At 37.7% G+C, this 25,546-nt stretch overlaps 1 protein-coding gene across 9 annotated transcripts in view; it reads left to right on the forward strand.

The window, feature by feature from the left end:
* INPP4B (inositol polyphosphate-4-phosphatase type II B) overlaps positions 1–25,546 on the forward strand; it is a 934,219-nt gene that overhangs the window by 360,558 nt on the left and 548,115 nt on the right. The window contains exon 1 of one of the 9 annotated variants that reach the window (XM_077139946.1): positions 11,752–11,973. The exons of the other annotated variants lie outside the window; for them this stretch is intronic. The gene's annotated coding sequence lies outside the window, so the exon portion shown is untranslated. Of the gene's footprint in view, positions 1–11,751; positions 11,974–25,546 lie in introns of those variants that run through there. 9 annotated transcript variants of the gene reach the window in all.

The raw sequence follows: 25,546 nt of genomic DNA on the forward strand, positions 1-25,546 counted from the left end.
TGGTTGAACCAAAGTTAAGAATTCTAGTTCATAAGAGAGCTATTGTCATTATAAACAAAAAAGTATTATTTGGCTTGCAAGTATCTTTATTTACTGGAAAATATTGGGTTAGTCATTTTATCATTATTAATGCAGTTTTTGTATCCACTCTAACTCTCACTGTAAATTAATAGATTATTGTTTTTGTTTATGCCAGTCCCACGAGCTTAGTAGTATTGAGTGTGCTCCCCAGAGGTGCATCCATTCTTCAAGTAGTGACAGAGCATGACATCATCCAGGTAGTAGATACCTCCGTGGGAGGCCTCCATGAGGATTGCCACTGACCTTCCGAGCAGACCTTCCATCTGTACCACCAAGTACTGGGCAGGCCTTTATAATATTGATAGTTCTCTATTCCCATCTACAAATTTGGTATTTTTAAATCTAGATGTTTGTGTTACATCCCTGATGTTCCAGCTTTCAAGAGCAAAAAGTCTTTATGGTGATCTCTATGTTAGATATCCTTGACTATAACTTGAGAAGGTAAGTTAAAATGACTCCCAAACAGGGCTATTAGATGAGCTAAGTGTCCCTGTAATCAGCAGTAAAATAATTGTTTATATTTTATGGACTGACTAGTAATTCAAATGATCATTTTTGTAAAGTCGCCACGTTATTTTCCAAAAGCTAGCAGGACTTTCTAGTTAATGGCAAACAGAGCGAAGGAATACATCCTCTATTTTCCCTATGTGCTCTGTTTCTTTTCAAAGAGAAATGAAAATAGAAGGTGATATAATAATTAGGTAGTAAATGTGATTTTTGTGTTTTTTATTATTGCTTGATATTGACTTAATATGTACTGTTCAATTGCTGGAGCATTTATGGAATATGTCTGATTAGTAAAGTGTTGTGATAAGTATTCTGGGGTATACCAGAAAAGTGGAATGTGGCTCCTGGTTACAAGGTAGAAAGAGGTATAAGGAGGAGGTTCACATCTCACTATCCCTTCTATCTGTGTACCCCTACAGCTATTCTAGACGACTCTTAGTTTTTCATAGTTCCATGCAATCTCTCATTTCATCTGTGTCTTTTCCCATGTTGTTCCCTAGACATTCTATTCATTGGCTTTTGTCCCTTTATCAGTGCTAACTCAGGTGCTGCCGTATGGATTGGTACAGACATGCTTATGCCCCAACAGTTGCATAAGGGTTCCTCTGCTCCCTCTGGAACCTGAGTCAGGGATCACCTGGAAGGATGGACTGACACCCCCCAGGCTAGGTGGTGGGGAAAGGGCAGTGAAGGCACCAAGATGTTCTCCTACCTTTTTTTTTTTTGACGTGGGCTGTCTCTGGGAATCAAACTCGGGTCTCTAGCATGGCAGGTGAGAATTCTGCTACAGAGCCACTGTTGCACTGCCCTCTCCTACATTTTAAGTTACCTTTTTTAAATTCAGTGCCCTCCAGGTTACTATGACCCCTCAACTATTCTTCAGAACTCTGAGAAAGTTGGTTCCAACAGTTTCTGCTAATTTTTCAGTGTCACTGTGGGGAGACAGAGCATGGAAGTTTCTCACTCCACCATCTTGCTGATGTCACTCCCCTGATTTTAATATAATTTTTTTCCACTTCTTGATTATTATGAATCGTGTCACTATGAATATTCATGTACACATATTTGTTTGTGGACATAAGTTTTCAGTTCTCTAGGGTGTACAGTTAGAAGTGGAATTGCTGGGCATATGATAATTCTATGTTTAATTTTTTTTAACAAGCAAACATTTTTGTTGTAAATTTGTACAATAAAGTTTTTAGAAAAATAACAGCTGTGCTCAGCAACTGGCTCACAAAATTCCTGAAAATTAAACAATTAACCAATCAACTGTTGTGAGCTGGCTTTAACTGAGACCAAATGAGATAAGTGTTATAGTACTGTTTCAGAAATTATGTTTGGGAGTCCAGAAAAGGGAAAAGTTAATTCTGAATAGGAGATATGAGGGAAGAAGGAAAGATACTATTACTTTATTTTTTTCCTATAATTTAGTATTTGTTTTGTGAAACACTTTCATATTTATAATCAGATATTTAAGGAGCTGAAGTGATAAACTTCTTTTACACACAAAGAAGACAAGGCTTGAGGACATTAAATGATTTATTGTAGGTAGTTTTTAATGTACACCCCTGTGTGAAGCCCAGTTGATAGTGTGAAACTGAATGACACAATTCTGTCCTGAAAGAGTTTTCTGTCTATTAGAAGAAACAAGAATGGGAAACAAAATGGAAAGCAGTTCATAGAGTCATGGTTAAGATGGGTTGATGATACTGAGAAGGACATTCGTTTAGCATGTGAAAGCACAGTGGGATGGTTACTAGCAAGGACTCAGAGACAGATTAGGTGTGAGTCCCAACTCTGTCACTTACTAGTTATGGAAACTTAAGTCCTCAAAGTTAGCTTTCCTTATCTGTAAAATGGGCATGATATCAGTATCCATCTCTGTAACTGAGTTTGTGGGTATATGTAGCTTAGAATAGTATCTCATATTTAATCCACAATAGCTTTTATCATTATTACTATTATTGCAAACACCACTTTCTTTATATCTTTTTAAATAAAATGTTTACAAATAGCAGGAGCCTTACTTCAGAAAATATAGCCCATTCTACTAATACTCAGGTAGTTCTGTTAAATAATCTTATGTTTGAATTGTTCCTTTTATCTGGATTTATAGTCAATATTTTTATTGTATTGGGTATGAAGGAAGGGGTTGGAAAATTGCCAGGCAAACCTTTAGGTTACTGCAAACTGCAGGTAAGTTACTGCTTTTTGTTTAAAACGTTCAAGCTTAGATAACTGAATGAGAGAGGAAATGTGGAATGGTAGAGATTAGGTGTATGGGCCCTAAAAATGCCAGTTGTTCCTTTCCTTCTTTTGGAGACATATTTATATGCATTTCTTTTTTAAGCTTTGGAGTTTTTACTTTAAGTTATCTTTATCTGTGATTAATACCCTCATTGCCAATGGATTTTTCTCATTTTATGTCTTTTGACATATCATTCACAGTTCTAATCCTTGTGCAGACAAGGACATTAAAAAAAGCATATCAGGAAAAACAATTGGCCGTAACGTAAAAATCCATATGTAAGATCCTACCATATAGATTGTATGATGTCGAGGTAAAAGAAAACTTTTTCTAAAAATCCTTTTCCTTCAATTTAAGGGCAGCATATGCTTTGGGCTTAGTAGATGGTATTTCCAAAGAAGACATACTTTTATTTCTTCCTTTTACCAATCTGGATCATTCCTCCTCTGGAATGTTCTAACAGGTCAGGGGTTTTTGTCTGCCTTATTCAATGCTATATCCCCAGCACCGAGTAAATGTCTGGTACATATTACAAGCTCAATAAATATTTGTTAAATAAACAAATTAGCCCCAGCTTGATATCAGATATAAATGCGACTGTTACATGCAGGCTGTTGGAGATCATAAATGAGATCTAGCCTAGTTAAAAAGCATTAGAGCTACCACCCTAGAACTTAGTGTAATTGCAGCAGCTGTGAAGGGACACAGGCAGGAATCCAATTTCCTAAAGTGTAACCTGGCAAAGACAATATTCAGTTTTGCTCACAGTATCTTTAATTATTTGAGCAACTAGCCAGGTGATATACATTATAATTTATAATAATCTCAGGTTAAGGATATAATAATAAGTATAGTTATCATAAACTTCATTTTTGTGACATGGCATTGAATATGTCATGCTTGCATAAATTCTGGCTTCACAACAACTTTTCCAGAAATATCTATACTGAGCCAGGCATGAATTTGAGGCAGATATTATTAACTAATAACAGTAACATTTACTGAATATTTCTAATATGTCATCTCTGTCCTAAACACTTTTGCACTTATCATGTAATGTAATACAATTCTTGTTTGTTAGGCTGCTGAAAATAGATACCATGAAATAGTTTGGCTTAACAATTGGAATTTTTTAGCTTGAAGTTCTGAATCTGAGAAAAATGTTCAAATCAAAGTTATCATCAAGGTGGTACTTTCTTCCCTAAGACTGGCTACTGGCAATATTTTGACTCTTTTGCCATGTGGTAAGGCACATGGTGGTGTCTGCTGGTCTTTCCCCTCATTTCCAAGTTTTTTTCCTTCAGCTTCTGCATCTGTGGCTTGCTCTCTCTCTCTTTGCATTTATTCCATTCATAAGGGACTCCAGTAACAGGATTAATATCCATCCTGAGGAGGTGGGTCACACCTTACCTGAAGGAGCCTCATCAAATGTGCATCCTTTGTCCAATGAATCCACACCCACAGGAATGGATTAAATTGAAGAACATGCCTTTAAGGGGTACATACCCCATAAATAGGCTCTGTACCTTAGCTATGCTAAGGATTCCATTTTATTGATGAGGAAATAGAGGTTTCAAAATGTTTATATTATTTCTTTTCTTTTCTTTCTTTTTAATTGAATGGCTTTTAAGATCCTGATATTGAAGCAATCCATGTGGTATGGTGGAGAGAATAGATGGGTGGGAGAAAAGTTAATGAACCTTGGGCACCTCACAATCCACTGTGGGTGTCAGTATTCTCATGGATAAAATTAGAATAGGTCTCCAAAATCTTCTGGAGTTTACAAAAGTATTTCTGTAATTCTTGTTTTTAGTTTCTCCTTGAGTGGATTTACCTGTTGTGCCTGTCCAGTGAAAACTCTTTCCTCTGCCTTTCTACTTTTCTTTCATTTTTTCTCCTCTTGTTTGGTCTCTCATCACGAGTCTGCTGAACCATGGGTCAAATGAGATTTCTGGGCTGGACTGAGAGCCAAAATAGTATGGCTAACTACTTCCTAAGGGAAACCACATTCCACAGTCAATTTCTCTTCATTTGACCCTGATGAGAGTTGAAACTTGTTTCAGCCAAATTAAGGATTAACAGGGTTTTTGTTGGATAGGTTGAGACTGAGTGTGATCTAAATGTTAGCTAGGGGAACTGGATGCTGGCTTCCACTGAACCTACGTTTCCATTCTTTCATTTGTCAAGCCACATAACAAACCTTTAATGAAGCCTGCCTATCTGGAAGCAACAACAGAGTGAGTCACAGTGAATGTCACTTTCCTTATGTACAGGCTGCTATGTAACTGAAGGCAGGGGGCTCCATATATAGAAACTAATAGAAATTTAATAATATGCCATTACAAAGTGCTATATAAGAGCCATGCACTATGATGATGTCATGAGAAACTTCTTAAATTCTGAATTTAAAGGGGAAGCATTTTTTTGAAGAGGATTTTTGAGTTGAATCCTGGCAAATTTGCAAAGTATGCTATTGGTAAATTGGTGGCTTTTTGTCCCCAGTGAGAGCACCATGGAATATGACATAGAATTGTGGTTCCACAGGAGATTCTTCTCACTCTCTAAGCTTCATGTGACTTTCTCCACCCAGGGTAAGGCTGATTGAGAGTGACTCTAGAGAATTTCTTTAATGTCAGGAAGACCTGCTTATAGTGCCCACATGAGGAATAGAGGAGGAGAATCCATGTTGGGCTGTTTGACAGTGTGGCAAGGCTTGGAAGAAAGGTGGGGTATGAACTGGAGATTCCAGGTCAGAAAGCAAAGAGTTAAGGAGGCTGAAGAACATTCCAGGTTGGGAAATATAGAGTACAGGGGCAGGAGGTTTTTCTCCTAATGAGGCTGTGTCCCAGTGTGACTGGCTTTGTTAGAGTAGAAAGTTTAGAGTGAAAAACTGGATGTAACATTGGCAACAGATGGATCCAGATTTTCTGTGATCTTGAATAACAGACTGATTTGACACTGGTAAAAAGCACTGATCCTAGAGTTAATTGCTTTGGGTTAGAATTTCGACTAGGCATTTTTTACTTGCATGAACTCAGTCATGTCTTCTAATTTCCCTGAAGCTCATTTTACACACAAACAATGTGATTTTTCCTATCAGTTTGCTTAAGATAACCATGTAAGGTAATGTTATAAAAATATTTTGTAAATGGTACAATTCAATGCAAATAAATACATGCATGGATAGCCAAGAAGGTTTTTAAGCAGACACATGAGATATTTGGGGAACATAATTTGGCAGTGGAATTCAAAGTGGATTTGTTCAGGAAGAGATTATAATCAAGGTGGCAATGGTTCAAAAAGAGGACCTGAAATCAGCGGTCTGTGGTGGCTTGATTGAGAAAATCTTGACCAAAAGGGGAAGAAAGGAATGAGACAAAATAAAGATTCAGTGACTGAGAGAGTCAAGAGGTTATCCTGGAGGTTATTCTTATGCATTATGTAGATATCCCCTTTTTAGTCTATGGTACATTAGAGTGGCTAGAGAATAGTAGCTGAAACTGTACAGCTATGTCTGGTAGCCTTGTTTCATGAAGATGATTGTATAATGATGTAGCTTTTACAATGTGACTGTGTGGTTGTGAAAATCTTGTATCTGATGTTCCTTTTATCTAGGGTATGGATGGATGAGTAAAAAATATGAATAAAAAATAAATAATAGGGTGAACAAAAGTTAAAATAAATTGAGTGTATTGAAATACTAGTGGTCAATGAAAGGGAGGGAAAGGGGTATGGCATATATAAGTTTTTCCTTTTTCCTTTTTATTTGTTTTGCTGTAATGATGCAAATGTTCAAAAAAATGATCATGATGATGAATACACAACTACGTGATAATATTGTGAGCCACTGATTGTACACTATGTACGGAATGTTTGTATGTTTGCATGTTATGTTTTTACAATAAAAATATTAAAATCAGACAAAAAATGTGTCTTGAAGCTGGGAAGATGAAAGATACTGTTTTTAGCCCAGTAGTAGGTTTAGAAACGTGTTAGTGGAGATGAATCTCACTTCCTGGTGTATGATTGATTTTTAGAGTTTTCGTCCTCAGACAAGAATAGCAGGATGGTCTGCCTCAGGAACAAAATTCTCGACTTCTTGCTTTACAACCTTGAGTAGCAGAGATTGCTGCCCTTCTTTGTCAGAAGCAAGGCATAAATAGATGTAGGGTCTTGTGTACAGAGGAGAAGGATGGATTTGTTTACAAGACAAAGGATCTGTGCGGCACAAAAATGAACAGATTCTAGCAAGTAGCTAATCAGGATATGCTTTCTGCCATCAAAGATGGTGGCATGTGCCCAGAGAACCAAGACCACTCTGAAAGCTGCTCAGGAGGACAACTAGATGGGCTGAAGATGTCACTTCTGAATCCCCATCCTCCAGAAGGCTCCCTGAGGGTTAGCTTACAGTACTTCCCCTAAAAGAAGAACCGATTAATTGTTCTCCACTATAGAAAGCAGGGTGGGTACAGAGGTCTGTAAAACAGGCAAGTGAACCAGCTGACAGCACAATGGTTTTGTTTGTAGTTTTGCTGACCCCCCACCTCCGCTTTCTATGATAAGGAGCATGATACTGGGGTTAGTATTTCTATTTCTTGAAACTGGGAGGCTTTGTGCAAGAGAATTGTGGGGGTGTAGGTCCACATATTGTGTAACCCACCCACCCCAATCTGCCTACCCTGCCACTGCAATTATATATAAATAAAATTTAATATATATATCTTAATTTATTTTCATTGACTGCATGCTTGCTGTTTGGCAGCCAGTAGTTGAATGTTTACTGAGTCCCAATCATAGGTACTAATTCTCACAAATGTAGAAGGTGAGGATTATTTTCTTCTATTTTATAACAGAAAAAGAAGTACAGGAAGGGAAGAATCTAGTTTATGGTCAGGGAGTTAATAAGAGGAGGAGAACTTTCATCCAGATAAAAAAGTCCATACACTTAAGAGTTTCAAAGCACTAATTCCTTGTTCATTTCTCTGCCTCTGTTTTAGTCCTGTAAGCAGAAGATCAAACCCTGTCTCTGTAAATAATAATCACGTGCAAATTTCTCAATGTTTTGTGCTTTTGCCAGAATGCAGTGCTGTGGCTGTGAGAAGTAATGTATTTTGGTGTCTTTCTAACTTCCCGCCAACTCCTCTGTATCCCTAAGAGATACACCAGCATCGGTATAGCTTATTATGGCAGGAACCCTTAGGAATGGAGCTGCCCCACAGCTTATCTCCACAGGTGCACCTTGCTCTCAGGCCTTCCCTGGAGGCACCTATGTGCCAATGCCCTTCACCGAGACTTGAGGCAGCATCTTTCCCTTATACTTCCAGCTGTGGAGCAGAATTCCATAGTGCTAGGTGCTACGATGCAAAGCTTTTCAGAACTAAATGAATCCAACGACAGGGCAGTATGACAGGCAATATTCAAGGACAGGAAGGGCGTTGGAGAGAAGACAAAATTAACGTGACCTGCTATGGACTGATCTTTGCATTGACTATGAATCTGTAATGCGTAATGGGAGAATGTGGAAAATGGTTAAATATTCTCAAACTTATTTTAGTAGTCCTGGTTGGAATAACTCATTGCCATCCTTTCACCAAAACCCTTCAAGTATCATTTTATTTAATCCCATGACTGTTAATAAAATATAACTTTTCCACTGGTTAGGTCAATGTTTCACTTTCTAAATAGGTGAGGAAAAATCTTTTCTTTGATTTTTTTTTAATTACAGGAAGTTAAGAATATTGAACACGTGATAAGCCTAGAATACCTTTAAGTGAAACTTGCAACAGAGAATATCAGGCATTTATGATTATATGTAATCACTATTGGTCTACTTTAAACATAAAGACTAATCAGTGTATAAGAATGATGGTTAGCAAACTTCTTTTCCATAACCAAACCAAACACTGCCCAGGCAGTCATGGGCAGGGTATGGAGTCCACGTGGGATGGAATGAAAAAGTCAGACAGAGGAAGAGAAGGAAAATGATGAAGATGGACGCTGGGTGAGATGGAAGCTTTACTGAATGGATACTGTCAGGCTCCAACTGGGAAATGCCAAAGGCCTCCTGCCCTCCTCCACACTCCTCCATTTTTTAGAAACAGAAAAGGGCTTATTGAGGACTCGTGGAACTCTATGGGTAGGTGCGGTAAATCTAGTGAAAAGAGAATTTTTAATGGGATCGCTCTAAATAATAATAATAATAATTGAAAAATTCATCTTGGTCTGTAAAGGCAATTAGTTATATGCAGAGATGTGGAAATGTCAGATTGTTTAAAAAATTGCTAGTGCATTTCCTTTTCTTCATCTTTGGAGTTTAAAATAGCTTAATTATAGAGCATTTGGGTATTAGTTTTCCTATCAGATGCAGAATGAAGTCAGATCCTGCCTTCATGCAGCCTATAGTCAATTATTGTGTACTGAAACTTCAATACAAATTTACTAAAAATAAGTTTCCATTTTGTTCCTTACCCTAAAATTAAAGCTATTCAATAAATGTTACTTTATTACTTCCTAGTGAAAAAAAATTACAATAAAATATTAATTAATTCTTATAATGCATTCAATGCATATAGAAATGTGTATTAAGATTTCTAAGTTAATTTTAAATGGGTGTTCAGGAAAGAAAAAAAGTCTGGGGCTCCCGGGAGGTGGTTGTTTAGCATTAGAGAACATATTAATGTCATTGAAAATCAGTTCATTATTTGGTGTGAAATGAAATACATAAAGAAGCAATACTGGTTTCTTTTAGTTCTTTCAAGGACACTTTAGTACATATTGTCATTCTCTATAGAAAGTCACAAACTAATTTTTCCCCTTAATTACTTTCATTTTCTAGTTTTTCCTGCTTTTTTTGAGAGGTGAGGGAAGGAGTCTTTTTGATTCTTGCATTTAGCTACTCACCCAAAGCAATAAATCACATTGGAGGGAGAGGAAAAATAATGTAATTCCTATATATAGAAAATTTATGCATGAGAGAGGTGCCATTTGTTAAATATATATATACATATTAATAGATCCAATCACTATATTCTTTATCAGTGGTGGGATGGAAGCATTTTTCATCTTTTTATGTCAACCTACATTTTATATAAAAGCTTTTCAGAAAAAGAAAGCATCTTATTCCATGAACTACAGAATATGAGAGTGTGAATTTGAATATTAGTGATACATTTGACATTAAAATTAATCTTCATCAAATATAAACCTCATTTTTAAAAGTTAGCTATAGTTTAAAGAGATTTTTATAAATATATAGTTGGGAAAAGAACCAATCACCAGCATACTGTAGTGGTTAAAGGTACATATACTATTTCAGAGTGCCAGATTTTTAATCTGAGTTCTTTCGTTCAATTTCTCCCCTCTATAAAATAGGTATGATAGCAGTGCTTGCCTCATAAGGTTGTTTGCTATGCAAATTAAGTACATTAAGATTTATAAAGCAGGTAGCGCAGATTTGGCACACAGGGCTATGTGGTACTTAAGAAACAAAAGTAAGTGAATCACTTCTTGTTGGGATTAAGCATACACAAGAAAATGTGTAAAGGAACAATAATCCATGCTTATTGTAGTGGTAGGTATTTGCATGTTCATTTGGTGTTTATTTTTATGTATGTTTCCCTATTACTCAGAGTGATCTTTTTTTTTTTTTTTTTTTTAAAGGAAAGACAGAGAGAAGGAAGGAAGGAAGGAAGAAAGGGAAACATTTTTAAACATTTTCTTGTATTCTGTTTCTCCGTTTTTGTTACATGGGCTGGGGCCGGGAATCGAACCGAGGTCCTCCGGCATAGCAGGCAAGCACTTTGCCTGCTGAGCCACCGCGGCCCGCCCTCAGAGTGATCTTTTGATAGTTCTTAGATGCAGATATTGCCCCAGAAATTTCTGTTTCTATTTTTTTTTTTCCTGTTTGAGTTTGGTGCATATTGTAAAATGTGAATATGGCAGATGTTTACAATGCCGCATAAGAAAGACTTTTTCCAATTATGTTTTTATCAGGAAAACGGCCCCACGGTAATGGAAATAAATGATTATGGCATTGCTATGAAATTGATTCAGTCTGTTCCAGAAGGCTATAGAATTGAACAAACACTGGCCAAAATTATCTTTCACCTTTTCCAAATATAAAGTCAAAATTGAAATAAATAAATGGAGGCTATGTAGTTTTCTCTTTCTTCCTACCATCCAATTGCCATGTAGAATTTGTAAAACCAAGGGACAGAATGTGTGCATATGTGTGCAAACCTATGAGATACAAAAAACTTTCCTATTCATGTCCATATACAAACTGGAAATTTGGGTGGTATTTTAAAGTAATTCATCAATTTGGTATCTCATTCATCTAAAAAAAATTTTCGACAAGTATCACAACATTTAGTTCACTTAATTTCAGCAGAACAGTTACATTTTAAAAGGTCCAGTCTTCTGACTTATAAGAGTTAATAATACTTTTGCAGTTACTTTGCTAATTTGTTTCATATGCCTATTAAATTTTTGTCTGAGCTATTGGATTATCACCTACTGCGAAGTTCAGAAATAACTGTTTGATATTTTTTCCAAGTAAGTAATTCTGCCTCATTCCCAAGTAGTGCTCCATTGTACCTTCAGATATATCATGTTCAGGAGCTTTTTGGTATATCTATAATTATCTAACAGAATTATTAATGTAGTCCTTCTGCTTTTAATATTTCAGTGATAGGAAAAACACCATTCTGTTTTGAGAATGGTCACTTTTAAAATTGAATATTTTTTGAAAATACAGTATGTGCCCAGTTTTCATTAATTTCTTTGTGAAACTTAACAATTTATGTTAATAGCAAATAGAGAGAAAAAGAAATGGTGATGACAGCAACACAGTCCAAAGTTCAAATCCTCTCTTTATTTCTTTAGATATTACTTAAATATTTCTAAACCCTATTTGTGCATGGGTGGGGCAGAAGTTCCATGTAAGCAAACCAAGTTCTGGGTGATTCAATTATTCAGGTTGTTCTGTGGCAGACTTTGGACCTTGATGAATCACAAGTAATGAAGGTTCAGATTTCAGAACATACTCTTGTTGGTTTCTCTGATATCACAAACTAAGGCTGGAACTGTCAACTAACTTCAAAGTGAAAGAAACAGCTTGAAAAAAAACAACTTCCCTGGTAAGATCAGACTGACTTTTCTCTCTATTATTTAAATTCTATCCAACAGTAAGTAGAACGAAAAGGAAAGAAAAAGGGGAAATAAACAAAGCAAAACCAAACCGGTATCTGAAGGGAAGGATTCAGGGGGTGAGATATAGCACTGTGCTTATAGTCTGTTTCGTTTTAGACCTGGAACAAAACCCTTTAATAGAAGCCTTTCTCTGTTACAACGCGTGCTTCTGTTACTAACAGATCTCACTGGCTGTATATTTGGAAAACGTAGCTGATTTCCAAGCAGTGTCTTAAGTAAATTTGTGCTTTAATTGCAAGAAGGTAGTGTATGATTTGAGAGGACCTGAATTAGAAATGCTCTTTATTTCTTTTCAAGGACATAAATAAACACCAAAAATGAAAAGCACTTCCTTAGTGTGTGTAACTGTCTTTAGAGAAGGATTTAAGAATGTGATTACTTTAGCTGTGGAAATTTAAGGCAAGTGCCGTTTATGTAAGCATACACCTTTTTGTATGTGTACAGGTATTTCACGTTATTAGAGGTTTCAGAAACAGAAAATATTTAACAGGAATAAATGTATTTTGGCATATGCTCATTTAACCTTTGCCTGTATTACCTAAAATGAATGAAATTTTTCTTAACTTCTTTTAGCCTTTCTGAAGAAAGGATGAGCTGCTCTGCTTCTTTCAGCAGCAGCATCTCCCTTTAAGGAAACGCTGATGGGGGGAATTCTGGGTGGAACTTGCCACCTAGGAGGAAACAGCTGGAAACTGACCAATTGTTGTGAGTTAGCAGCAGTTTCAGCTTGGGTCCTTGTTCCTATCCAGGCCAAATTGTGACCTGGAACCCAGTTGAACAATGGATCTTCTGCCCACCTTCAGAATCAAGTCTGATTGTTTGTAGACAGAATTCGTAGTTTCACAGGTTTGCAGTTCTTTTTCACCTCTCGGAGAGTCCCAATACATAGACTCATTTAGACCAGAGAAAGCTTCTGAACTTAGAAGAGCTGAGTTTAAATACTGAGTCCTTTCCGTACTGGGTTTTGAACAGTGGGCAAGTTACTTATCTTCCTCAAACTTAGTTTCTTCATGTAAAATGGAGTAATTCCTTGTGTTTTATCTCTTTCCCACACCACATTCTGACCTTTCCTGCTGCCTGCTAGACATTCTCTTTAGGATGTCCTGTTAATTCCTCAGGTATCTGTCAACGACAGGACTCCCTGTCCTCTTCTTTTATTGATTATCTTCTTGCTAGACACCCAGGTGCCCAGTCTTGTAAAGGGGGAACCACCTGTCTCTCTCCTCCCCATCCCCTTCACGTTCAACGAGTGGAAATATTATTTCATTGCTCTCTCTCCTCTACTCCACCTTTATGGCCATTGTTCTAGTTGAGACTATTATGACAATATGAGGAGTCGATATCTTCCATAGCTTTCAATTCCACCCTGTTTGTTTTGTGTCCTGCCCGCTGATACCAATTTAATATTCTTGAGACCCAACTCTCACATGTGATTTTTCTTCTTAAAAACCTGTAAGTGGCTCTCTTTTGCCAATTGAACGTAGGCCAAACCAAAAGTGCATCTAACACTTAAGAGGATACCTTAGTATGCTTAGTAGAGTGCATCATATGCCTTTCATACCTGCCTAAGACGGCTTCTATCTACATGTCAAATGACATTTTCTCTGATATTTCCTCTTATTTAAATTAAGAATTTGGCATTTTGGGCAAGGGAAGTGTGCCTTCTAAGAACATCACATCAGAGGACCCTTGACATCAATTTGTTCCATTATTAAAAATACTAACGTTGATCACTCAGTTAAGGTGGTGTCTGCCAGCTTTCTTAGGGTCAAGTAACCATTTTTAAATTTGTCCTTAATAAGTATCTTATGAGGAAATAATAAAGAGTGTGTAAATATCCTTCTACTTCTCACATTTTACAATGAATTTTAGTATCCACTGTTGACTCTTGCCCAAAACAATTATTTTTGTGATGTTTATCAAATGGTGATTTTTTTTATTTTGATCATTTGTTTATCTAACATATACTGATTGGAATTTTACAGTAAGGAAAAGTTTCCTTTGTATTTATTCATTATTCACCCATTCATTCATTCATTCCTTCATTCATGTATCTTGGTATAGACACATGGATTCTTATTTTATTCTGTGGGTTATAATCGATTATAACAATTGTTCAAATTTTCCCAGATTTGTTCATTGGGAACCCTTTTTAAGTTGGCTTCTGTTTCTTTTTGGGATGTGCACATCATTTTTTTTTTCCTTTTTATCTCAAGTATTTCCTTATTTTCTGGTACCACAAAATGTTTCAAGCTTATTTCTACTTTCCCTGTCCCAGCCCTGGAATTAGTTGTTTCTCCAAGGAGCTGCCATTTTCTTTTATTGAAAAATGATATTTTGAAATCAAGATCTGAGGACTAGGCATGCTCATTGGTACTGGGGTCATAATACCTGGCCTGTCCTCTTGAAAATTGTCAAGGTCATGAAAAACAAAAAGAGACTGAAGAAGTTTCTATATTAAAGGAGACTGAGGAGAAACGACAACTAAGTGCAAAGTGCTCATTTGAGTTTGAACCTGACCTCGAAAAGAGATTAGTGGGCAACTGGAGATATTCAAGTAAATTCTGTAGTTTAAATAATATTGTATATTGTGTGATAATCTTATACATTTTTATCCTCTCTCATGATCATGTTAAAATAGCATGTCCTTGCATATTATACTTGCTTAAAGAAATGTAAAACTCTACACTTAGGATCTTCAAAAGAAAGTATTATACCGAAAATTATCTAATTAATCTTCTTTAGATGAGCATTTAGATTATTTCTATTTTTCCGTAATTAAATATAAGGCTGTATTAAATATATTTGTATGTATATTTTCAATGATTTACAAATCTCCTTGGGATATGTTCCTTGAAGTGAGATTGGTGGGATAATTTATTGTAAAGTCATAAGCAATATGTGGTTATTTAAAAATTATGATATAGATCAGGGTTTGTCAAACTATAACCCACAGGCCAACTCTGTCCAATCCCATTCATTTGCATATTGTCTTTGGCCACTTTCATATTACAAAGTTGAGTAGCTTTGACAGAGACTGTATATCTCACAAACCTAACAGATTTATTATCTGGCCTTTTAGAGAAAGAGTTCATCACCCTGATATAAATTACTAACATGCAGGATGGAAATATTGTCGACTGAAAAAAGACAAAATAGTATTATATATGGTATTATATTAGCATTATATATAGTGATATATATATATATATATATAATTTAAATCAAAGATGCTAGTTATTTAAGATTACATATGGACAGTGAGACTGAAAGAGTAGTTACATAGTTTTTTAATATTCTTATTTTTAATTTTTTGCATATCTTAGATTTTCTTAAAATGGTCTATAAATTCTGTGTTCATATTTTTACTTCCAAGTAGCTCCTCAAGTCACTCTCTTTAGCCTGCTTCACCCAAAACTTTAGTGAAACTAGACTGCCAATGAGCATGGGGGCTTTCAGTGGACACATTTTAAAATTTAAGTTGGGTGATCATACATTGTAGTTTGCCTGGACTCTGTTGTCACCATCTCCATGTTTTTCTCTTACCTGTATGGTAATTTCAATTTGTATGATAGAATATATGGGCTCTGCCAATTATCTTTTGTTGTTTCACAAATTACCACAGAGCTTAGTGCTTTAAAGTAATTAACTTCTTATTTAGCTTATAGTGTTGGGCTGGGAACAGCTAGTGGTCCTTCTGGTGAGCTAACTGGGCTTACTCATGTGTCTGTGATCAGCTGGTGGTCAGCGAGCGGCTGTGCTTCTGAAGGTTGGCTGATGCTTGGCTGGAAGGGAAGGCAAGGGCTATGCCAGGGTAGAACAGGGTAGCCCAGGCTCCTTCACAAGGTGGTGTCGGGTTTGAAGAGTGAGTGGAAACTGCAAGGCTTTTTGAAGCTTAGGCTGAAAAAAAAATTAGCTAAAGCAATTCACGATACCAGCCGAGATTCAAGGATGGACAAATACACTCCACTTCTTGATGGGAGGCGCTACAAAGTATTATGACCATTTTTGCAGTCGATCCTATGGGTATAATGTATATGAATTGATGATTGTCCCTCACAATATAATTGTTACCTGGATTCTAGTTTTATGTCACAGTGGCCACTTTATCAATGGCCTTTATTTCATTTTATCTTTAAACCATTCCATTGCCAAATGTTGTTTTTTCTCTCCCTGCTCTGTCACGTAATTCCTCTTCATTTAGCCTATTCTAGAATACTCTTTGTATCCATTCTTGAGAAAGATGGATAAGGCTGTACCACTTAGTTAATTACTTACATTAACAGTCTTAAAAATAAGGTCATCTTGCCCAGACATAGTGAACTACAGACTCTAAGTAGGAGAATGAACAGTGTTGCCATTAGGAAAACACACCATTCTTGTGTTCTTCAATTTTATCTTTCATTTTCAATTTTACTTCCTTAAAAAAATTGACAAGACTCGGCTTTCGTTCTGTCATATCAGTTGACCTATTTTCTTTTTGAGAGCGGTATTTCTGCCTGCTAGAGAAGCTCTTCACTGCTAACAAGAGCTTTTTCTAAAGGGCAGTGTCATCTTAAGGTCATATATGTTAGCTTCCTTACTGCTAAGGTGAGGGATGCTTCCACTTAGAGCTTGCATTTTTGAACCCTAGCATTCGTTATTGGTGCCTGCGCCTTCCTATCCTGATTTCCACAGTTAATCAGGGAGCTTTAATCACATTGACATTTAATTTCATTTTTTTTTCACCAGACTTTAGAAGGAAACACAGCAATGTCTAATATTTGCAAATAGCACAAGAAGAGAATATTGCATAGGAATTAAGTAGACATTAGATTTTTGTGCCTTAGAGACTATTTATTTATTTATTTTATTTTTGTCATATTGCTTCTCTTTGTCTCCTCTTCATCAATTCTGTATCAAAACCTCAGCAATCATTTTTTTTTTCTTTAAAACAAAGTGGATTTTGTGCAGTACTTGGGAATCAGACAATTGTGTTTCCAAAAGCCAGCAGGAGTCCTTCTTCTCTAGGACATCTTGACGCGAGTACTTCCTTGCTATTGGTCTCACTGAAGCCTGGAATCCAACCCTGCTGCTCAGCAAGGGGAGAAAGTACTACAATTTGCTTTGGGACTGGGGCTATTTGAAGTATAAGCATGTTTTGCAAAATGTAATGCATAAAGTTGGTCCTTTTGGTACAGTGTGTCTCATGGAGCAATGGGATTTCGCTATTTGTGATGAGAATTTGATGTGACTGGAAATTGAACAGCAGCATCTTTTTATTGAAGGTGTCTGAGCCTTCTAACAGTCATTCAGTAGCAGAAGTTATTGTTTTTCCCATTATTCTTCAACTATAAAACCTTTCAGAGCTTCACAAGAAAATCCCTCTTCTTGTTCAAGCAAAAGAAAAGTTGGTAACTTTTCCTTTACATCCACATAAAGCAAAATAATGCAGTGAACGAACCCCTGTCCTCTTTAAAGGCCTGTCTCAGATTTTCTCTACATTAAAGCTCCTCTTTCCCCCTTTCTAGATCAGAACTACCCTCTGATGAAATATCACTTTGTCTCTTTTCTCCTCCTGTGAGAATCTTAAGCAGAAAAAAAAAAAAAGAAAAAGGAAAGCAAGTGAGAGAGAGAAAGAAAAAAAATTCTTGACATGATACTGGAGGCTTGAAATGTACATAGAAACTTTTTACAAAAAAAGTTCATTTTTAAACTTTGGATAGAACCTTCCTTACAATATGCACATATATAAATTTCTCAATCTGTACAGATCGATAGAAGAAGATGACTTTAAAAAATCTAAAATTGGGTATTGGAATTGAATTAACAAAAAACATTTTATTTTTTGCTTCATTCACAAATCGACTTTTAGAACTTGAACAAGTTGAGTAATCATTCTCCCTCAGTTTTTCCATTTATAAAACAGGTATCTATTCAACTGGAATAATTTTGTGAATTGGTATCTGTTCTAGAAGTATTTTTTCATCTTAAATCTCTTTTCCAACAGTACTATATTTTATTCTTCCCCACCAGAGAATATATTCAGGAAAATCAGTAGGTAGAGAATTTCATATCATTTTTTGGTCATCTGCCACTTCTGATTAAAAAAATAATGTCCAGATCTCATGAAAATGTATGTAGTATATAATTATTGTGTTTAGCTGTAACATATATATTTTGTTAAATTTAAGTGTGGTCTTCTTAAATACATTTTTAGGAATTAATAATGTTGATTTGGAAATTTGTTACCATAAGAAAAACAGGTGCTGTTCAGAGTCACTTCGGTTTTCACCAAAGTGACAGCCAAGATTTTATCAACCTGCCTGAGACTGATATTTTAAAATCAATAGTAGTACATATGAGCGTCAGGATTAAGAATTTTCTTAAATTCCACAGACCCAGCTTGTGGTGTTCACTCTGCTAGCTCTAGAAGAACAGGCAGTGTCAAGGCCGGCGCTCTCACAGGCCTGGGCGAGCTTACATGAGGTGTGTACAGCTGCAGCAGAGAAGGTCTTCACAAAAGATAGGTGCTGAAGATTAGATCTTGCCAAAACACTTTGCCTTTTGTAGTGATCTCAATAGAGAAAACATCTTGCTTGCTAAGCCCTGTTTTGTGAAGTTACAGGAGAGACATTTATTTTTACTTTCTGCTGCTTATCTAATGTGATGTCATGGGATGGGAAGAGGTTCTAGAGACATTATTCCCGGCATGCCACCCAATGGCCCCAGGTCAATCATGTGGGCAGAATTACATCAGCTGTTGTAGGCTCTTAAAGCGTATAAAAGCCAAGCACATGAATTGAATGTAAATATATAACGCAAAACTGTTTCAATGTCTAAGCTCAGAAAGAAGAGCAAGCAACAATCAAGGGATCTTGAACAACTTTATTTTCTCATTATTCTTAGTGTATTCTTGGCAGAACATTCCGTTTATACCCTCTGAGAGTTTAAAGTAGTTTAACTCTCAGGTAAACTAGCATAGTTGAACTAGCACTACATTCAGTTTATCTGTTGAGATTTCGTATGTTTGTCTGTAAAGGGCTATGATTATACGTATGTAGAAGTGTAGAATTAAATCATAATATTGATAAGACCTGGTGCATATGATTTTTCATTATTTACAAACTTGCTATCATATTGAAATATTAAAAGTTTCTTTTAACAAGACACTTTTGCTAGTTTATAGTTTTGAATATTATAGGCTCTGACTCATAACGATGAGAAGATAATGCTCCAGTTTTAATCTTGGCTCCTTAGATACAAGTTATGCATTCGAATCTAACATTAAAATTTTTTCCTCAAGCCACAAAAATAAGCCAACAAAAATGGAAGAGTGAAATAAAATTTTACCAGCACAATTGCTCTCTGATACCTTAGGTTCTTTCAGCTTTTAACAAATGCAGTCATTTTGTCTTCCTATTAGTCCATATTCATTCCTTTTTATCTCACGTGTTGCAATCTGCTTTATGAACTAAAATTGGCAAGTTTTGTAATAACTGAGTGTGCATTAGCCCTTTAGCTAAAATAACTTCATATTACAATTGCAAACGTTCAAGAGCTGCATCAGGTGAAATCCTTGTGCACTAGACATCACTACCGTTCCCGACATCCAGCTCTCCTCCCCTTTGTGTCACATGGAGCAATTGTGCATCGTTTTAGATGGGCAGACCCTGTGTCTACTCCCAGTTTGTGAGATAGGAGAGGAAGTGTTATGCGTTAGCCCCAGGCTGAAGCAGTGAAGACATCCCCTTTGGATTCTCCAGTCTCTCTTTACCTGCTAGGCAGTTGAGAAAGGCTTTTGTTCCTGACAAAGAAGCTTCAAGAAGATGAGGGCTCTTTTAACCCAGGTTCCCTAGTCCCTATATAAAGCAGATTCTTCCCCATCTCCCAATCACAGCCATTGAATATATACTGAGAACAAGAAACAAGCTTTTCTTGTGCTAATCTGCAGAGATTTCCAGGTGAATTTGTTAACAGCAGCACAATTTATCCTTTGATTAAGACATATGGATTGTAGAATTTTCTCACCTTTAGGCTTTGCCTTTAGATAAATAATTGCCTTTAAAAGCCTTATTTCTTACTTAACTTTTGGTTTTCATCTTTCTTCTTTCGTTACTTTGTGCTACCCACACCCAATTCAGATCAGTATCTGATTTGAGATTGCACATTGAAATTTGGAAGATAATGAATGTCAAGGAAGAGGGCGCAGGACAAGTAAATGCCAGGCTCAGTCTGAATATCAAGCCACAACAGACAAAACTGAGAGCAAGTGATCTGAGTACATAAACTGGGGATGGAAGTCAATGTTTCAAAGAGAACTCAGAGGAATGACACCATAATCAGAGTCTATGGGCCCTTCTAGAGCTTTGACTAAAAACCTGGACACTGGTAGGGTATAGAATTTGAAATGAAAAATTGGGACCAGTGTCCCAGGATTGAAATTGGCAGCCATAGTTGTCTTGATTGGCACCAGCAATACTGGTCAAAAGGCAGGAAAGTGGAGCCAGGGATGCAGAAGAATTGGGCAAGGAGGTCAAACCCCAGCCCTAGAGCAGCCATGCCTCAAATACAGAGATTAGAAACAGGATTGACTCTGTTGTCAAACACCTTCTTTTGAAGTAGTTTTTTGTGACCCCAGGGCCAGGACCAGAACCTAGATGGAGAAATAGGGAATTTAGCTCCCAAATGAGACTGGAAGGTCCACAAGCATAGACAGTAGAGATCATGGCCATGGGGAAATTTGTCATTTCTGATGAACCAGTTCTTACAGTTTATGTTGCCAAGTTACTTCAGTTCCATTGTCTTGGATAGTCCCTATTCCTCCCTTTATAATCTATCCAATGATTTATCAGACATCTATAATGACTCCCTATAACTTTTGGATTTATGCTTATTGTGACCATATCTTTGACAGGTTTCATGATGTAGTGTAGAGTAGTAAGAAGGATACCCAGAGTGTGTCTGCAATCTGGAGCATCTACCCAGCTTCTGTCCCCAGTCACCGGCTATGCTGGTTTGAAAAGATGTGTGTACCCTAAAAAAGCCATGTTTTAATCCTAATCCCATTTTGTGAAGGCAGCCATTTCTTCTAATCCCTATTCAGTGCTGTGTGTTTGAATCTGTAATTAGATCATCTCCCTGGAGATGTAACTCAATCAAGAGTGGTTCGTTAAACTGGATTAGTAGGAGACGTGTCTCCATCCATTTGGGTGGGTCTTGATTAGTTTACTGGAATCCTATAAAAGAGGAAACGTTTTGGAGAAAGCTGGAGATTCAGAGAGAACAGAGAAGGACATAGCCATGAGAAGCAGAGAGTCCACCAGCCAGCAACCTTTGGAGGTGAAGAAGGAGAACGCCTCCCAGGGAGCATCATGAAACAGGAAGCCAGGAGAGAAAGCTAGTAGATGACCCGGTGTTTGCCATATGCCCTTCCAGATGAGAAAGAAACCCTGATTGTGTTCGCTGTGTACCTTTCCACTTGAGAGAGAAACCCTGAACTTCATTGGCCTTCTTGAATCAGGGTATCTTTCCCTGGATGCCTTAGATTGAACATTTCTATAGACCTGTTTTAATTGGGACATTTTCTTGGCCTTAGAACTGTAAACCAGGAACGTATTAAATTCCCCTTTTTAAAAGCCATTCCGTTTCTGGTATATTGCATCTGGCAGCTAGCAAATTAGAACAGCTACCATGTGACGTCCTACAAGCCATGTGACCCCTCTGGTCTCAGTTTCTCCCTCTATGAAGGCTCTGTGTCCATTGTTTGTGAGAGGTGGGGGATGGTGGACTAGATGACTCTCAGGGCCTGTGTTTCCCCGAGATTCTCAGAAGTAATTCTCTGCAGTAAGTCTGACTTACAGAGACGTTCCATTTCTGGGAATTAAGGGAGCTTTTACACACTCCTTCTCTATGCCTCTCATCTATGTTGAACTTAACATCTAACCTTAATTCAACTCAAACTTTTATCCACTCTTTATTTTCTCCTCTCCGCAACCCCTTAACAAAATTCCCTGTCAGCAGGCCTACCCTGAAACACTGCCAGCCTTCCTCCAGCTATGTCAGCAGTTGTGAGTACTTTGAAAGACACTCACCCTTGTGCTAGAAAACCTCTCCAGGCAGCCTCTTTGAAAGTGTCTGATAGGCCAAACAGCTGTGTGAAAACCTGACCTGGGATGTGATGTTGGAGGCTGGACTGCTGGCCCCAAAGGTCCCAGCAGGGCATTTGTGAGGGGCAGCTTTGTGCTGTACTAGGTTTGATGCCTCAGAAGAAGGGAGAGAAAAAAAAGCCCCTTTCAAGCCCTCTGTCTTCTCCTCTCTTGCCTGAATGTATGGGGAGACAGCGCAGGCTTACTAGGCATCAGTGTAGATGATAAAAGCTGCAATCAATACTTTCCCTGCAATTTGTGCACCTTTTTCAGACCCTTATCCCTCCTGCTATAACCGCTAAGCTCATCCTTCTGACTCAAAGTGGAAATAAAACTGTCATAGATGATGTAAAATATTTCTCCCAAATAACACATCAGCAGGAAATCTCCATGTGCATACCCTGCCCTCTTGGCAAACTTGACTTAGCCTAGACTGTACTCGTGGTCTTTATCCCTGGGATCACACCTTCCCAAGTGACCCCTTACGGTAACTGGCTTCCTTCCCAGTCTCCAAGTCCCAGTGCTGCCTTAGAACTTCCTTCCTCTTCATATCATGTACCTCATCAGACGTGATTTCTTTCAGTTTTTCTCCAAATTGTCTGTAATCTTTGCCTTTTCTTGCTATTTCAGTTATTATAACCCCAATCTATGTCCTCCTTAATAAAATCATGATTTCTCCCTCCCTTACATGCAAATTGAAATCCCATCTGAAGTCAGGGATCCCTGCAGTGGACAGCCTTTGTGAACGAGGTGGTGTGGTATGGCCTCCACACAGTTGCTGGTGGAGGGAACAGAGGCTGCTTTGACCAGAGATGCTTCTGGGTCTTGCTCTTTATGCAAAGAGGAGGCCCACGTGGGCGCTGTGGACCACACATGATGTAATTTGCAGCCCTCCTTCCTACTGCCTGCAGACCTGGGTTCTGACTGCAGCTCAGGCTCTTAGCTAGGAAGACAATGACGCTCCCTGTAGTTTCTTTACCTACCAAAAAAGGAGAGTCAAATTCATTCCAGCTCCACAGTCCTGCTTCTGTGTCCCCACATGTCACCAACAGCTGAGAACTCCCATTTCTCACTGAATAGGGGAGAAAAGTTTGTGCACTGCCAGAAGATGGAAATACAGGAAGCCTTTTTATTTGTTTCAACTGGCCTCAAGGTCCTCACTGATCATTTTAAAATGATGCCTTAAATATATTATATTCATATAGTTACCTCTGGAGACTATATGAATGAATTATAAGATGCCCATTGACAACTATTTACTGTCTAATAAATACATGAGGAAGACTGGGTTGTCATCTTATGGATTCTACCTACAGACATCTTTCAGATTTTGCCATCCTCTCCAATCCCACAGATGCTATCTTTATAAATATGCTTACTTGCCTTGCCCCTGGGCTGCTGAATTAGCTTTGCTTTCTTTGTTATCACCTAGTCAACTTCCAATTTGTCCTTCACAGTGTGCCCAGGTGTCCTGTAGAATTGTCACTGCACTCTGATGGCTGGAGGAAACTGCAGAATCTCCTCCCACCATCTCTCAGAATCTTCCTCTTTTTGGCTTGCTATCATTGGTAGCCACCCTCCAGCCTAAATACTTTTTTTTTTTAATTTTGGGTGCATGATCCAGGAATCGAACCCAGGTCTCCCGCAGGGAAGGCGAGCATTCTACCACGGAACCACCCGTGCACCTGGCTTTTAGTTTTAATCTTGCCTAAATTAGATATGCTGATTTATCCTCAGCTTTATGTTGTGTTTCCTGGGGGTCAGCCTTTCATACCCGAAGCACCCTCCCCAGGGACTTAGGATGTTATAGATACCAGGAGGGGGAAATCAAGCAAAGAGGTGGAGGAGGAGCGTTCCAGGTGGAGATTATATGCTAAGGCTCAGTAGGAGAGAATATAATATATTTAAAGCATCATTTTAAAAATTGTTTTTGACCATAATATTTGGTTACAAATATGATTTTCATCATTTTTATATTACACACATAATATAAAAATACTAACAAATAACACTCTGTTGTGTTTCTCATCTCCTATTTCATTATAACAAAAATTGACCGATTAAATGGCTTTCATCCCTCACTAAAATCCATTAGTCAGGCTGAAAAGCAGGGGGTAAAAAAACTGGTTTAAAGTTCAGAGAGGCTGGAGCTCAGGGTGTAAGGGGGTAGTTTGATGCAAAATGAAACTGGGAAGGAAAGAAAAGCCAAATCCTGTAGCACCTTATTGACTGGTTAAGGTTATTTATCGTTCTTCTGGGAACCTCAGAAAGCCCCTTAGGGGTTTAAATAGTAATAATTTGGGAGCTTGATATTAGAAAATCCATAAGGTCTTGATAAGCTGATTTGAGTAGGTGAAGACTGAGCGTGGGAAACCAGCTAAGGCATATTTTGCTGTTCCAGGTGAGCTATAGTAGTTGGACCAGAAAGCTGATGGAGGAGACAGAGAAGTGGAAAATTCTACATTATTTAGTGGATGAAATTGTAGGACTTAGTGATAGTAGAGCTGAAGTAGAAGTGAATGGGATAAGTCATAAGTCAAGGATAACTCTGGGTTACTAGCAGTGGAATTAAATGGATGGTAAACACATTCACTGAGAATGGAACACTGGAAAAAAAATTCAGTGGAGGATGCATCTTAACTTTGTTTTTCTCCAGAAGCTGACTCCCAAGACAGATTTAAGTGCAAGTGGCTTATTTGGGAGTTGATCCCAGAAAATACCAATAGGGGAGTGAGGAAGTGGGACAGAGAAAGGAAAGGTCGGCAATAAAGGATGCAAAAGCAAGCAATTGACCTTTGTGGACTATAGGAGTTTATGATTGTTGCTAAACTATGGATGCCAGATGGAACAGGTGCCTCAGAGCATCTCCACCTGAGGGGAAAGGTGAGGTCCTAGTCATTAGTGACTAAAGGTATTTGTCACTGTTTGGGGTCTAGACTAATAGGCATCATTTCTTCAACACTTCTGACCTGCCATGTGTGGTCAGCAAAGCCGACTCCAATAGTCAGAGAAAACCCTCACACAAATAGACCCAGTTGGAGTTGGGAGTCTAAACTGAAATAAAACCAAGGGCATGTGAATGGGACACAGTCAGCACCCTCTGCTACAGAGTGTTTTATGCAAGGTGAAGATGGAGACAATTTTGAGCCTTGTTTTAGATTTATTGCGTTTGATCTAACTTTCAGACATACAGATAGAGATGTCAAATTGGCAGCTGGTGGTTAGATATGCATGAATACAGATTTTGGAATATAGCAGGATCCAAAGCCATAGGAAGTAGAGGTAGTAATTAAAGCAGTGGAATAAACTACAGAGTAAGTAAACAGGAGAACCTCAGACTGAGTTCTGGGGAATCCCAGCATTTAGTGGCCAG

This window comes from Tamandua tetradactyla, chromosome 22 (assembly GCF_023851605.1).
Source record: "Tamandua tetradactyla isolate mTamTet1 chromosome 22, mTamTet1.pri, whole genome shotgun sequence".
In the NCBI taxonomy this organism is placed as follows: Eukaryota; Metazoa; Chordata; class Mammalia; order Pilosa; family Myrmecophagidae; genus Tamandua; species Tamandua tetradactyla.